This window comes from Diceros bicornis, chromosome 24, assembly GCF_020826845.1.
Source record: "Diceros bicornis minor isolate mBicDic1 chromosome 24, mDicBic1.mat.cur, whole genome shotgun sequence".
Taxonomy (NCBI): domain Eukaryota; kingdom Metazoa; phylum Chordata; class Mammalia; order Perissodactyla; family Rhinocerotidae; genus Diceros; species Diceros bicornis.
In genome coordinates, this window is record NC_080763.1 from 25,558,957 (window position 1) to 25,573,065 (window position 14,109).

The following is a 14,109-nucleotide window of genomic DNA, read 5'->3' on the forward strand; positions in this document are numbered from 1 at the left end:
TTTCTCTAAAAGATAGGACTCCTTTTTAAAAACCACAACCACAGTACCATTATCACACCTAAATGTAAAAAATAATTCGTTAACATCATCAAATATCCAATCAGTGTCGGTATTTCCCTGATTGTCTTAAAAATTTTTGTGTGTTTTATATGTGTTCTTGGTTTTGCTTTTTGAATATATATATATATATATATTTGCTTATATATATATATATTGAGAGAGAGAGAGACAGAGAGAAAGATATATAGAGTTTGCTTATTTGAATCAAGATCCAAATAAGGTTTGTCCATTATGATTGGTTGATATGTCTCATACCTCTTTTACTTATAGGTTCCCTCTCTATCTTTTTAATTTTTTTTTCCTTCCGCAAAGCCTCAGTGCATGGTTGTATACCCTAGTTGTAAGTCCTTCTAGTTCTTCTATGTGATCTGCTGCCACAGCATGGCAACAGATATTCATGACAGACAGGTGGTATGGTTCTACAACCAGGAAATGAATCCCGGGCCACGGAAGCAGTGAGAGTGCAGAACTTTAACCACTAGGCTACCAGGGCTGGTTCACTGCCTCTTTAATTTTTTTCATGCAATATTTTGTTGAAGAAACTGGGTTATTCACCTGCTAGAATTTCCTATAGCCTCGATTTTGTATCTTCATGAGGTTGTTCCTCCTCTGTTTCCTATAAATTCTTCACTAGATCTAGAGGCTTGATCAGAGTCAAGGTTTTGTTTTGCTTTGTTTTTGTGGTGGGGTGATGGAGGGACAAAGCAACTTTACAGATGGTGGTGTTTACTTCTGTCAGGAAGATCCAAGTTCTGGCAGTCTTTCTTGGGATGTTAGCAGCCATTTATGATCATTGCTACACCCATAAATCACTAGGAATTGCAAATTGGTGATGTTCTAAGTCTATCATCCATTTTCCATTTATCAGCTGGAATACTTCCATAAAAGAAAATTTTCCTGGGCCCAGCCCGGAGACACAAGCGGTTGGGTGCGCGCGCTCCGCTGCGGCGGCCCGGGGTTCGCCGGTTTGGCTCCCAGGCGCACACTGATGCACTGCTTCTTAAGCCATGCTGTAGCGGTGTCCCATATAAGGTGGAGGAAGATGGACATGGATGTTAGCCCAGGGCCAGTCTTCCTCTGCAAAAAAGAAGAGGATTGGCATTGGATGTTAGCTCAGGGCTGGTCTTCCCCACAAAAAAAAAAAAAAAAAAAAGAAAATTTTCCCTTCATCAACTATTTGATTACCCTTTGGAACAGATCACAAAAGAGAGAGAGAATGAATGCCTGATTCTTTCTCTTTAATGACCAGTTTTAAAAATAATTAGGTTGTTTCTTAGCATTCTTCAGAGGTGACTATTTTTTTTTTTGGAGTATCATTATAAACTCTTGGTGGTAAAGATACTTGATGTGCTTCAATCCATTGATGTTTTTAGCTGATGATCAAACTGTTCCACCTTTAGCAAGTGGGAGGGTCCTCATGTTGATTTCTGAGTCCTTTTGACCCAACCCCAGTAGTATTTGATAATTTCCATGCCTTTTGGTTTGACAAGATATTCCAGGATCATCTTATACATTTCCATCCCCAGGTCTGGAGCAAGTCATTTCTCTAAGGAGCCCTGGTTTCTTTTCGTGGGACAGTCTGTGTACTAGGGGGTGGTAAATAAAATGATTTTTTATAACTCTGTTCAGCAAACTTATTTTACAAGGATATGTAAAACTTTTAAAAAAGTTATATAGGTAGATAAGCCCTAGTTATCTGGAAAATTAATGTAAATAGAATGCTTCATTCACCTTAACAATGGTTCTCAGGCTTATGGTGCAAAAAAGAATCAAAAAAGAGCTTGTCAAAATACAAATTTCTGGGCCCCCTCCAAACTGTCTGAATCCAGGGAGTAGGGCTTGGAATGTGTATTTTAATAAAACTTCCAAGTGATTTTGAAGCAGGTGGTCCCAAAAACTACCCTTTGAGGAACACTGCCAGAGAGATACATAGACAGATAGACAGATAGATGAAGTAGGGGGAGGAGGAGATATGCCTTAAAAGAGTGCACCTTAGAGCATACTTCTGAGAATTAAACCACATTTAAAAAATTTAGTGACTCTCTTTTTCTGATTTCAAAAGGATTTTTTTCTCTGTGGAAATTTTTTTTTTTTGGTGAGGAAGATTGGCCCTGTTGAGCTAACACCTGTTGCCAATCTTCCTCTTTTTGCTTGAGGAAGATTGTTGCTGAGCTAACGTCTGTGCCAATCTTCCTCTATTTTGTATGCGGGACACTGCCACAGCATGGCTTGATGTGCGGTGTGTAGGTCTGTGCCCGGAATCTGAACCTGTGAACGCCGGGCTGCCGAAGTGGAGCACACGAACTTTTTAAAAAAATTTTATTTATTTATTTATTTTTCCCCCAAAGCCCCAGTAGATAGTTGTATGTCATAGTTGCACATCCTTCCAGTTGCTGCATGTGGGATGTGGCCTCAGCATGGCCGGAGAAGCAGTGCGTCGTGTGCGCCCGGGATCCAAACCCGGGTCGCCAGCATTGGAGTGTGAGCACTTAACCCCTAAGCCACGGGGCTGGCCCCTGAGCACATGAACTTAACCACTACATCTGTGGAAAATTTTAAAAATGGAAAAGCAAACAGAAGAAAATAAAAACCACCTGCAATCCTATTATCAGAGACAATGTCCATTAAGTTGGTGTATGTCCCTCCAGACTTCTAAAGGGCATTTCAGTTGCTCTTTTTTGCCAGCAGACACCATGGGTCACTTGCCTGGCGTCTCGCAGCTAGTAAGTGGGAGAGTCCACACCGGAACCCAGCTGCTGAATCCTGAACTTCATTACGTTCCATTGTAACAGGAACAGAGGAGCTCCCCCTCACCCCAGCAGTATTACTTTACGCATATGTCTATATAGCACTTTTAAAATTGATTGTAAAATTAAAAAAAAATAATCTGTGTCTACCACCAGACTGTAGATTTCTCTGCAGGGCAGGAACATCATCTTATTTATATCAGTATCCTCAAAACAAGGCCTAGTGCTTAATAGTGGCTCGGTACCTGGATCATAGTAGATGCCATAACTGTTCCTCCAGGCAGGGAGTGGGAGACAACAAAATCTTCATGGCTTCTCATGGAACTGAACTGCAGGTGTTCCAGATTTTCCAAGACTGATCTTGTTTTCTCCCAAAGAAACAGTTTGTAGCATCTCAGCATTCAAGAAAGAGAATACTGGGCTGGCCCCGTGGCTCAGCGGTTAAGTGCGCGTGCTCCGCTACTGGCGGCCCGGGTTCGGATCCCGGGCGTGTACCGACGCACCACTTCTCCAGCCATGCTGAGGCCGTGTCCCACATACAGCAACTAGAAGGATGTGCAACTACGACGTACAACTATCTACTGGGGCTTTGGGGCGGGGGGAAAGGAGGAGGATTGGCATAGAAGTTAGCTCAGAGCCAGTCTTCCTCAGCAAAAAGAGGAGGATTGGCACGGATGTTAGCTCAGGGCTGATCTTCCTCACAAAAAAAAGAACAGAAAGAGAATACCTTCCTGAAAGCATGATGTGGGACTGTGTGAGGGCGTAACCTTCCAGATATTTCCTGATGAGGCAGCTCCCTTCAGCCCTGTCAAGTTTTTGGAGGATGGGCGGCTGTGATCTGTTAGCAGTAGTTGAGTGATGCGGGTATTGGCCTGGTAAGGGGACCTCCACGGGACACTAACCTTGTGATTTACACTACCTAAAATCATCTAGTGTAGAACCAGGGGCACTTGTAGCACAGTTTAGAAAGCCTAAACAGTGTAGAGAGTCTCACAGTGTAGAGAATGGCATAGTGAATGCAGCATTTTAGGTGGTGTTTTGTGGAATGTCTTTGAGGGGGAGAAGTCTGGAGGAAGGGGGACCAGATGGAAGTCTGTGGAAAAGTCTAGACATAGGATGCGTGGGGAGCTTACAGTGCTTGCGGTGGTAGGAATGGGGAGGAAGGGCAAGATGGGAAGGATAGATAGAAGGAAGTGTCAATAGGCTGAGTTAGCAATGAGGGACTGAGGAGAATGAAGAGAAAAGGATGCCCGGGGTTTGGAACCTGGGGGCCTGGGAGAATAGCAGTGCCTGGGCAGGCATAGAGATTTGGGTCGAGGAAGCTAGTTTGGTCCTTCTGTCAAGACCAAGAAAGCAATTCCCTAGCACTAATGTTTATGGGAATATCCTCTCCTTTGCTTTTGTCTGGAATATCCATTGTTGAAGATAAGGATTTGCTCCTTCTCAGATTTTAGCAAAAGGAATGTGCTAGTTGGATTTCAAATCCCTCTTCCTACAGAAGTGCCTCTTCCTACAGAAGTGCCAACCCACCCCCTTCCCCATTAACCCACTCACTCCCCATCTGGCAGAGTAGGACCAGGGTGGCATAGCTCTCAGGGGAAGCTGTAAGACCCTTTCCTCCTTCAGGATTGAATTAGCCCTTGACATGAGGCACATTTCCAATTTCCTTTCTTTTCTGATGAGAGGGTCCACGCTGCCTCCTCTGCTCTCCTTTCTTGGCAACAGAAGGGTGGTGTGAGATTTAATTTCTCAAGAAAACTAAAAAAGACACAAAGATCCCCAGTCTCCATCTCATGTGAGCCAAGATCTTCTCTGGGTATCGAGGGTCAGTGCAGACAAAGGCGCTCTGATCACTTGCGACGGTTTCTCTCTCTAATTATAGAAAGTATTTAGCTATTGTTCCCTAATTGCCTGCTGCAGTTGGGTTTGAGCATTGTTTTTTTTTTGACAAAAGCCTAGTTTCTGATGAGTTGTTCTTTTCTTTTTTTTTTCTGCCTTGGTCCATTGCCATACCAGCCCCTGGCTCTTCCACTGGAGAACTGAAGGAGGTGGTATGGTATTTCTGCAGAAGCCACTTCACCTCATCTAATTGTTCTTGTGGCTTCCCCTCTCCTCCTCTCAGTTGCCTAATAAAGAAGGGAATTAACATTTACTGAGCATCTATTTAGGATGTGCCAGGCATTGTATTAAGCCCTCGCAAAGGTTGTCTTATTTGATCCTTACAGGAGAGCCTGAGAGGCCGATATTATTATTCCCAATTCAGAGATGAGGAATGTGAGGCACTGGAGGCCCTCACAGTCAGTAGGCAGCTGAGCCAGGATTCAAACCCAGTGAATTTAAGCCAGGACTCAAACCCAGGTCTGTCGGACTCCATGTTGCCTCTTTCAAAAGAGCCTGAGAGTTTTTAGAGACTTGGGCTAACAGAACATTGGTGTTGATGCTCCTACCACTATGGGAGAATTGGGGAATCCTGCTCCCTCACCCTCAAAGTGTCTATTTCTAGGTCCCCTGCTAGTGGTAGGGCTTGGTGGGGAGGCCTGCAGGACTTTGAAAGGAGGACTGGGATTCCTGTGTTGGTTCATAACATGTGGAGAGATTTCCAATGTCATGGTAGCAATGACCAGGAGGAAAGCCACCTCACCACCAAGGGGGCTGTAGCAGTCACAGTCCTATGGAAAATAGATGGCACATTCAAGAGTTTAAATGCATAGTGTTGAATGAATGGACTGCTTAGAGGAGGCATGGACAGTTAAGGGAACCAACATGTGGAGGGGAAGGAGCTGGTCATTAGCACAGCAGGAAGCCATCACCACCCCTACATCTAAAGGGGCATGGTGTGGGAATGGTGTTCCTGTAGCCCAACGAGAGCTGGGGCTAGCGCGGAAGTGCCCCATCAGGAGCTGTGGCAGCAGAGGAAGCCAGCCTCTGCCAGAACACAGGAAGGGGTGTGTGTGTGTGTGTGTGTGTGTGTGTGTGTGTGTGTGAACAGACATCTGGGCCTCTCTCTCATTTGGCCTTCCCATCCCAGTGGCTTACCACTGGCCAAACCCAACCAGAAGACAGAGGGCAGGGGAGCCCTGGGGATGAAGCCTGTGCTAGTCAGCCTTCTAGGCACAGGGCAGGGCAGAGAAAGATAGAGAGAGGACCTTGGGGAGGATGCAGAGGATACTCAGCACAGGGGTTTACTCAAGCGTGACTCCACGTCAGTCTGTAGGAGGTAGAACATTGCTTACAGACTCAAAGGATCATGGGACTCAAAGGATCACGGATGTGAACGTTAGAAGAGCCTTTCAAGTTTTGCCCATAAAATCCCTTTACGACTTTACAAAAGAGGATCCTGAGTCCCAGAGAGGGAAAACAACTGGTCCAAGGTCCAAGGATAGCAGCCACTTAGTAGCCAGGCAGGACTGGAACCCAACTCCCTAACTCCTAGTCCATCCTGCCTCTTAATTTGAGAGCTGTGGTCAATTAACGGTTGGTAATAAAGGATTACTGCTGAGCCAGTTTGCCTACTTCCTGTTAAAACTGCTCAAAGACCTCAGGGTGTGGTTTACTTTGGCCTCAGACATTTGCCTCAAATGATTCCCTTTCTAATACATCTATGATCAGAGTGGGCTGCCAATTCCAGAACGTGGGCTCTGGAGTCAGACTCATGGGGCAGAATTCCAGCTCTGCCCTTACAGAGTGATCTTGGACGAGTTAGTTACTTAACTCTCTGTGCCTTAGTTTGCTCAACTATAAAATGGGGATAATAATGATGTCTATCTCATATATCATGAGGGTTATATGAGAAAATATACTTAAAGCACTTAGACTAGCATCTGGCAATATAATTGCTTGATAAATAATAGCATATATATGAATATATATAATATTTATTAGCTGGGGCCAGCCCGGTGTCGCAAGCGGTTGGGTGCATGTGCTCCGCTGCCACGGCCCGGGGTTCGCCGGTTTGGATCCCGGGCGCGCACCAACGCACAGCTTGTTAAGCCATGCTGTGGTGGCGTCCCATATAAAGTAGAGGAAGATGGGCACGGATGGTAGCCCTGGGCCAGTCTTCCTCAGCAAAAAAGAGGATGATTGGCATTGGATGTTAGCCTACCCTGAGTTCCTAGGATGTTTTCCTTTATTTTTTTTTCAAAAGTTCTGAGTTTGCGTTTTCCTTTTAACATCTTTAATCTACCTGGAATTAGTTTTTGTGTATGGGGTGAGTTAGGCATCCAAGAGATAACCAGTTGTTGCAGCTCATATACTTGAATAATCTATGTTTCCCCATTGATCTATAATGCCAGCTCCGTCATACATGAAGATGGCACGAATGCCTGAATCTGTCTCTGAGCTCTCTAGGCTGTTTCACTTTTCCCTTCTGCCCATCCCTGTACTAATACCACGTGGTCTTAATTTTTACAGCTTTATAATAAATGTCGATATACGGAAGAGCAAGTCCTTGAAACATGTGACTCTTCTTCAAGAGTGTTTTGGCTATGCTTTGCCCTTTGTTTTTGCATATAAATTTTAGATTAGTTTGTGAAGGTCCAGAAAAAAATCCTGTAGGAAATTTGATTTGAATTGTATTGAATTGATAGATGAATCCCCCACCCCATCTCTGTTCCCTCACAAAGTAGTTAGAGATGTTTGTAGAATGAATGAATGAATGATGAATATCGCCCAAGAACATCTTATAAATAAACAGTCGATACATAAAGGTCAATGTATGAATGAATGGGGGCCAAAGATAACTAAGATTAATCAGCACATTCTTACTATTCAGCAACCGTCAGTAAATTTCTTCCTTGCTTACTTGCCCTAATTAATACCTTATTTAAAATACACAAACCCACAACTCTATCCTCCACTGAACACGAATCTATGACCTCTTCGAGAGCCTCTTGAAAACAAGTTTTCAGGGATATTCTGTCTGCAGCCTGAGCAAAGAAACAGGCCATCTGATGGGTAAAGTGTCTGTGACCCCTCTGCCTCCCGCGGTGGAGCTGCCCAGGGGGACCTCGGCGGTTCTTCGGCCGGTGGCCCCGCGGGTTCGGGAACCAAGAAGAACTACAAGTCCCGGCAGGCCGCGCGGCGCCTCGGCTCAACTAGGCGCAGAGGGTGGCGGAGAGCAAAGTTGCGAGCCCCGGGCACTCGGCTGCGGCAGGAAGCCTGGCGCCGCGGCTCTGCTTCCCTCGGGGTGAGTAGGGGCAGCCCCTCGGAGGCCAGCGCAGAGCCCGGGCATGCAGGGCCGCAGGGCGCGGGGAGCGCGGGGGAGACAGTGTGGAAGCGCCGGGCGCCCGGCTCCGCTCGGGCCGCCGGGAGGGAACCCCCCCCGCCGGTGAGCCGGTGACCTTGTCACCGGAGCCCGGCGCGCGGCCACGTGGTTCGGTGACGGGCAGTGCCCCGCCCCTCTGCGGTGACTCTCCAGCCTGGCTTGTGGGCGGAAGCGTGGACTGGCTACTTCGGTGGCGCAGTCTTGCGTGCAGGTAGAGCCAGAGCTGGAGGAGGGCAGCAGGTGGCTCACCCCAGGTGGCCTCCGAGGCGCAGGCGCCTGGGGCTGGAGCGTGGTCTGGGCAAGAGCAGGGGGCGACGCAGGTATCCCGGCCGTCCGCCTGGACGTGCGGCGTGCCCCAGAGCGCCCCCTTACCTCCAGCCCCTTGCAGGGCCGTGTGTGCTGATGACGGTTCGTGTATGGGGAGCAGCCTTTAGAAGACACCTGGTACAGCTCTCTCCCCAGGTTTAAGTGGCATTTACTTTCCGCTAACTAGGAAGTCATTCAATTCGACAAGTATTTATTGATCACCTCCATGATGCTTGGCATTTACTAGGTGCTCAAGAAATATCTGAAAGTGAATTAGACTTGATCTGTGTCTTCACACGTTTTCTTTAAGCATTTTCTTTTTGCAGTAGTTCTCAAACTTCAGCGTGCATCACAATCACCTGGAGGGCTTGTTACAATACAAGATGCTGGACCCCATCCCCAAAATTTCTGATTCAGTAGGTCTGGGGTGGGAGGCAAGAATTTGCATTTCTAACATGCTCCTAGGAGATGAGAATACTACTGGTCTGGGGCCATACTTTTGAGTACTACTGTTTTATGGGAAAAAATCCTGTGAACTTAAAGCACCAACTCTTCACACCTGGGCCTTTCTGTCCTTGTTGTAGTAAACTTTTGTTGTTGTAGTAAACATGGGCTGTTTATTTGTATGCTGTTAATTCCCCCCGCATTACTTTATATACAGATTTTCATGTTGTCTACACTTGTGTCGCTTTTCCTGGGTTACATCATATTCTGTCTAATTGTGTTACTATTTGCTTGGCCATTTCTCAACAGCCCTCAGCCCTCACGGTTGTAAGATTTGACCTCTGCTGGGAGAGTTTACTTTTTATTCCTTTCTGATATACACTTATTTTCTTGTCAGACAAGGGATCTATGAGATAAGAATAGTGCTTGGTTTGGGCATCCATTCCCTCCTGCTTCCCTCCCCCCCAACTCACCGCATAAACCTCCTGGGTTTAGATTTCCCTGTCAGAAGAACTCTAGTGACCCACCTCAGGGCCCAGCAAGCCTCTTCTTGTCCACCCTGTGCTCTCCTGGTTGGAGCAGAGACACTTGTATTCAAGTTCTGGCTCCATCACTTACTAGCTTCCTGGCCGAGTTTCTTACCTTTTCTAAAACTTGGCTTCCTTATCTGTAGAACGAGGCTTTAATAGTATGCACCGCAGAATGTAGCTGTGCCAGTGACACGAGATGTTTACACACTTGGCACTGTACCTCTCCTGTTGGGAGCTCACCCACTTTTCTCCTCTTACCTGTGGCTCACTCTTTGCACTTGGCTTTCCAGTCTTTTCCCCGAGTGCCTCTTTCCCAGGATGAGCTGCATGGAGAATTTCTGTTCCTTGCCTGGGTGAGATTTATTTTCCCTGTCTACTCTGGGACCTTGGCATCAGTCAGAGTTTCCTTTATTTAATCAATATTGATTCCAGCACCTTCTGGGCATCAAATGCTAGGAAAAGGAGTATGATTACATTTGGGCTACATCGCTCTCTGCAGGGCAGGGCAGGGCAGACCGTAAGGCTGCTCAGGCCGAATGGGTGGTCCCTAGGCATTGACTCAGCATCTTTCCAGACTTGAGACATGATGGGATCATTCACTGTGTTTGCTTTTTATCCACGTCAGTAACCAGGTTTCCCTGACAACCTGATGACTCTCTCCAAGGGTATTGGGTCTTTTCCAGTCTTGGGAGCAGACCAGAAGAAATAATGCTCATTTGTCTAATCGTCTCTCTAGGAAATGGGAGGAGGCTGTGGTTACTTTATGGGATTAGTGGAATTAGAGCCCTAATTCCTTTCCTCTGTGGCCATTCTCATCTGTGCACCAAGCCGGGAGATATGATTCTAGGCTTATTGTCCTGGAATGTGGCATGGGGAGGAGGCTGCCGATGGGTGGTAACTGAGAAGACCTAGCTACTATTGGCCCCTGTGAACAGTAAGTGCTTGGTCCCCCATTTAGTTCTGTCCAGGGCAGGGAAGTTTCTTTTGACCTTCAACTTCACATTTGTAGAACTTTCCAGCCTCTCCTGTTGTCCCATTTCATGACCCACTGGGGTGTTTCCTCTGGTCCGGTGAGATGGATTTCACTCTTATCATTGATTTGACAATAACACCACTCTCTTAAATGTTTCATAGACTGGAATCAGTTGTTTCTAGTGAGGTGCACTGGTTGATCTTGCAACATGCTGTTGATTTCCAGGGCTCCAAGCAGCATCTTCTACATGCCTGACACTATCTGGTGGGGGAGGTAAAGGGTCCAAAATCTGGCTTCTGCCCACAGTGACTGATGCAGTTACTTGTGAATGAGACATTGGTGAATGGAGGTCTGTGAGTCCGTCTCAAGGAGGTCATGTGCCATAAAGAGAAGGGTCCAAGCTCTTATTCTACATTTATTGTCTGAGCCACCTGGGGCAAATCACTCAGCTTCTCTGCTCCTTGGTTTCCTCATTTATACCTGGGGATGATAATAGTATTTGCTCACTTCACTGGGTTGTGTGGACTGTCTAATGAGATGATGAGTGCAAAGGGCTTTGTAATAGTTAGTTATTGCTAACATTATTACCTAATTATTAGGTTTTAGGGTCTTGGTGGCCTCAGACACACCCCCCCTCCCCAAAGTGTGTGCTGGTATGAAAGGTAACTCAGGTGAAAGTCAAAAAGACAAGTACACATAACTGGGCAGGTGATTCATTAGCAAAGGATTTAATAACGAAAGGTGTTTTTCATCGACAGACATATTTCACGGCTGACAGGGTCTTTTAAAATACCCGGAGGGAAGCAACTCATTTGCATGTTAAAGACTCACTGACACCTTTTGGAAAACTCTGGCTCCAGTCTATTTAGACACAGTTTGGCTCCTATATCATCTATTTTATGTTTCTCAATTTCCACCTCTTTTATTACTGAGGATATTTGCATGAAAACCTGGTCTGGGGAGTTATGTCTGTTTTGCTGCTGCTTCCCCACCCATAGGTGGTCTTAAGACTAGGGGTGGCCCCATTGCCTACAGGGACAGGCCTGGAGGATGGTGCACCAGGAGGATGGGGTTTAGAGGAGGCAAGGGCTGGGAGGTGGTGCTGGGGGTGCCTGGGGGAGGGTGGCTATTGAATTGTCAGCCCTGGGTATGTGATTCTCACCTGGGGACCTGTGCTGTTACTGGCTCTGCACAGGCCTCATGGGGTATAGTTTATCCATTCATGGATTCATTCATTCAGTACATACTTTTGGAGCACCTACTGTGTGCTAAGCCAGAGTTTGGCCAACTGTAGCTTTTGGGCTAGATCAGGCCACACCCACTACTTTACATATCATGTGTGGCTGCTATTTGCCTTTCTACAATGCAGAGCTGAGTCCTTTCGACAGAGACATTGTAGCCTGCAAAGTCAATAATATCTACTATATGGCTCTTTACAGAAATACTTTGCCAACTCCTATTTTAGGCAGAAAGTGCAGCAAGGGCAAAAGCTCTGAGGCCAGACTGTGCCTGGCATGTTTGAGGAATAGCAAGGAGGTCCGTGCCATTGGAGTGGAGGGAGCAAGGGGGAAAGTGGAAAGGCCTGAGACCCTGGAGGGAATTGGGAGTCAGATCAGGTAGAGCCTTGTAGGCCGTGCCAAGGCCTTGGCTCTTCATCTGAGTGAGGTGGGAGCCCTTGGAGAGTTTAGAACAGAGGAATGCATAGTTTGATTTAAGTTTCCATGTTGAGAATAGACTGCGGGAAAATTCACTCTTTCATTCATTATTTATTTATTAGCAGACTTATTTATTTATTAGCAATCTCTGCCCTTTGCCTCTAGTGCAAGAGGCAGATATAGGACCAGATCATTAGAGATAAAGGCAGTGCATAATAAGACCAGAGAGGAAGGAGCAATGAATTCTAAGTGATTGGTTCACAAAAGGCTTCGTAGAGAAATAATGACGGTTTAGCGTGGCGGGATATTTTGGGAGATGAAATTAGAAAGGTGGGTTGGGATGAGAATGTGGTGGGCCTTGAATGCCTTGTTGGAGAATTTGGACTTTTTGGTAGGTGTAGGGGAGATAGGAGTGATATGAATTCACTTGCAGGTTAGGATGATGGTAACTCGAGTGGCAGAGTGAGGGCTGGATGGGATGTGGTAAAGTGTTTGGAATGGGGAATGGTTGAGTAGTTCAGGCAAGATATGATGGCCTCCCTCCCCTCCTTTAAAGATTTTATTTATTTATTTTTTCCCCCAAAGCCCCAGTAGATAGTTGTGTGTCATAGCTGCACATCCTTCCAGTTGCGGTATGTGGGACGCGGCCCCAGCATGGGCGGAGAAGCGGTGTGTGCCCAGGATCCGAACCCGGGCTGCCAGCAGCGGAGCGCGTGCACTTAACTGCTAAGCCACGGGGCCGGCCCCCTCCCCTCCTTTATTAATTGTCCAAGGTTGTGCCACATCCTGGTCCCCAGGGTGCTAGGAGTTCTTCTACATAAGCTCTTCAGCTTTTCAGAGAAGAACTGAAGTTTAAAATAACAATAAAGAAAAGAAGTCTCATTTATTGAGCATGTAAGGCATTATGTTAAAGCAGCATCTCATTTAATTCTCACAATGACCCTATGAGGTAGGTCCTATCAAGGTCATACAACTGGTGAGCAGTAGAGCCAAGATTATTCCCATCTCCAGTGGCTGAGTTCTTAACCACTAGTGACTCTGTGCTACCTTCTTAAAGTGGCTTCTCTGCAGGCCCCACAAGGAAAGTCTCTGGATCACCCCTCGTGGACCTTCTTGCACTGACGATCTTGAAGAAGGAAGATGTGTAAGGAGCTGAGGGCACTCGGCCTCCTTTAAGGCCTGCTTCCAGGTCCGATCGGGAACCTGTATCTTGGCAGAAACAAGGTGGAGGGTGAACTGAGCATGCCAACCCTCTAGATAGAAAATACTGTAGGCCGAGGGAGGAGAGAGCAAGGTGAAAAGGTGGGGTTGGGAGGCCTGCCAGGCTGTTAGAAGTGCGGCATGCAGAAGTCCTCCAGGAGCTGACAGGCAGGGGACTAATAAGATCCTTTACCAAAACCTGGCATTGGTTGAGGAAATAATAATAATAAAAACAACATCAGTGATGGTGTTAATAGTAGTTGCTACTGTGTTCTTACTGTGTAGGTGGCACCTTGCTAACCATTTTGTGTGATTTCCTTGTTCCTCCCCACCTTGTCAAGTAGACACTGCTGTCATCATCCCTGTTTTATAGATAAGGTCACTAGATCAGAGAGATTCAGCAGCTTGCCTGCTTACCCAGTGTGTAAGTGACTGAGTCTGGACTCGAATCCAGGCCTGTTGGACCCTAGAGTGCATGTTCTCAACCACCGTGCTGTCTTGTCCAAAAGGAACAGGGGATAGGGAAAGGGAGATTTTCATAAAATAAAGATGATATAAAGAAGATAAAGAGCATGCTACAAAGCAAGGTTTTAATTTATTCTTTTCATTTACAAACTCCTTTCTCACAGTTAGGAACTAGTCCCAGGAGTTGGGCCAGAGCATTTGTGTTTAGGGAAAGAAATGAGTTTCTTAAATTATTTATTTAAAAATAATTGTTTGCGATCACCCTCAGGGATGAACACAGTCACCTGGGTTTGGGGGTGGGTAGGATAAAGTGAGAAGGCTTGTGTTTTGGGCATGGTTTCACGGATGAATTTGAACACATGAAGCCTCTCTTTATTAAAAAGAAAATATTTATTGGCAAACCAAATACAGCAATACATTAAAAAGATCATACGCCATGATCAAGTGGGATTTATACCAGGGACAC

The 14,109-nt window shown here is 46.2% G+C and overlaps 1 protein-coding gene across 4 annotated transcripts in view; it reads left to right on the forward strand.

The window, feature by feature from the left end:
• Window positions 1-14,109, forward strand: part of ADCK1 (aarF domain containing kinase 1) — a 141,242-nt gene that overhangs the window by 20,040 nt on the left and 107,093 nt on the right. Inside the window, exon 1 of one of the 4 annotated variants that reach the window (XM_058567463.1) lies at window positions 7,909-7,992. The exons of the other annotated variants lie outside the window; for them this stretch is intronic. The gene's annotated coding sequence lies outside the window, so the exon portion shown is untranslated. Of the gene's footprint in view, window positions 1-7,908; window positions 7,993-14,109 lie in introns of those variants that run through there. 4 annotated transcript variants of the gene reach the window in all.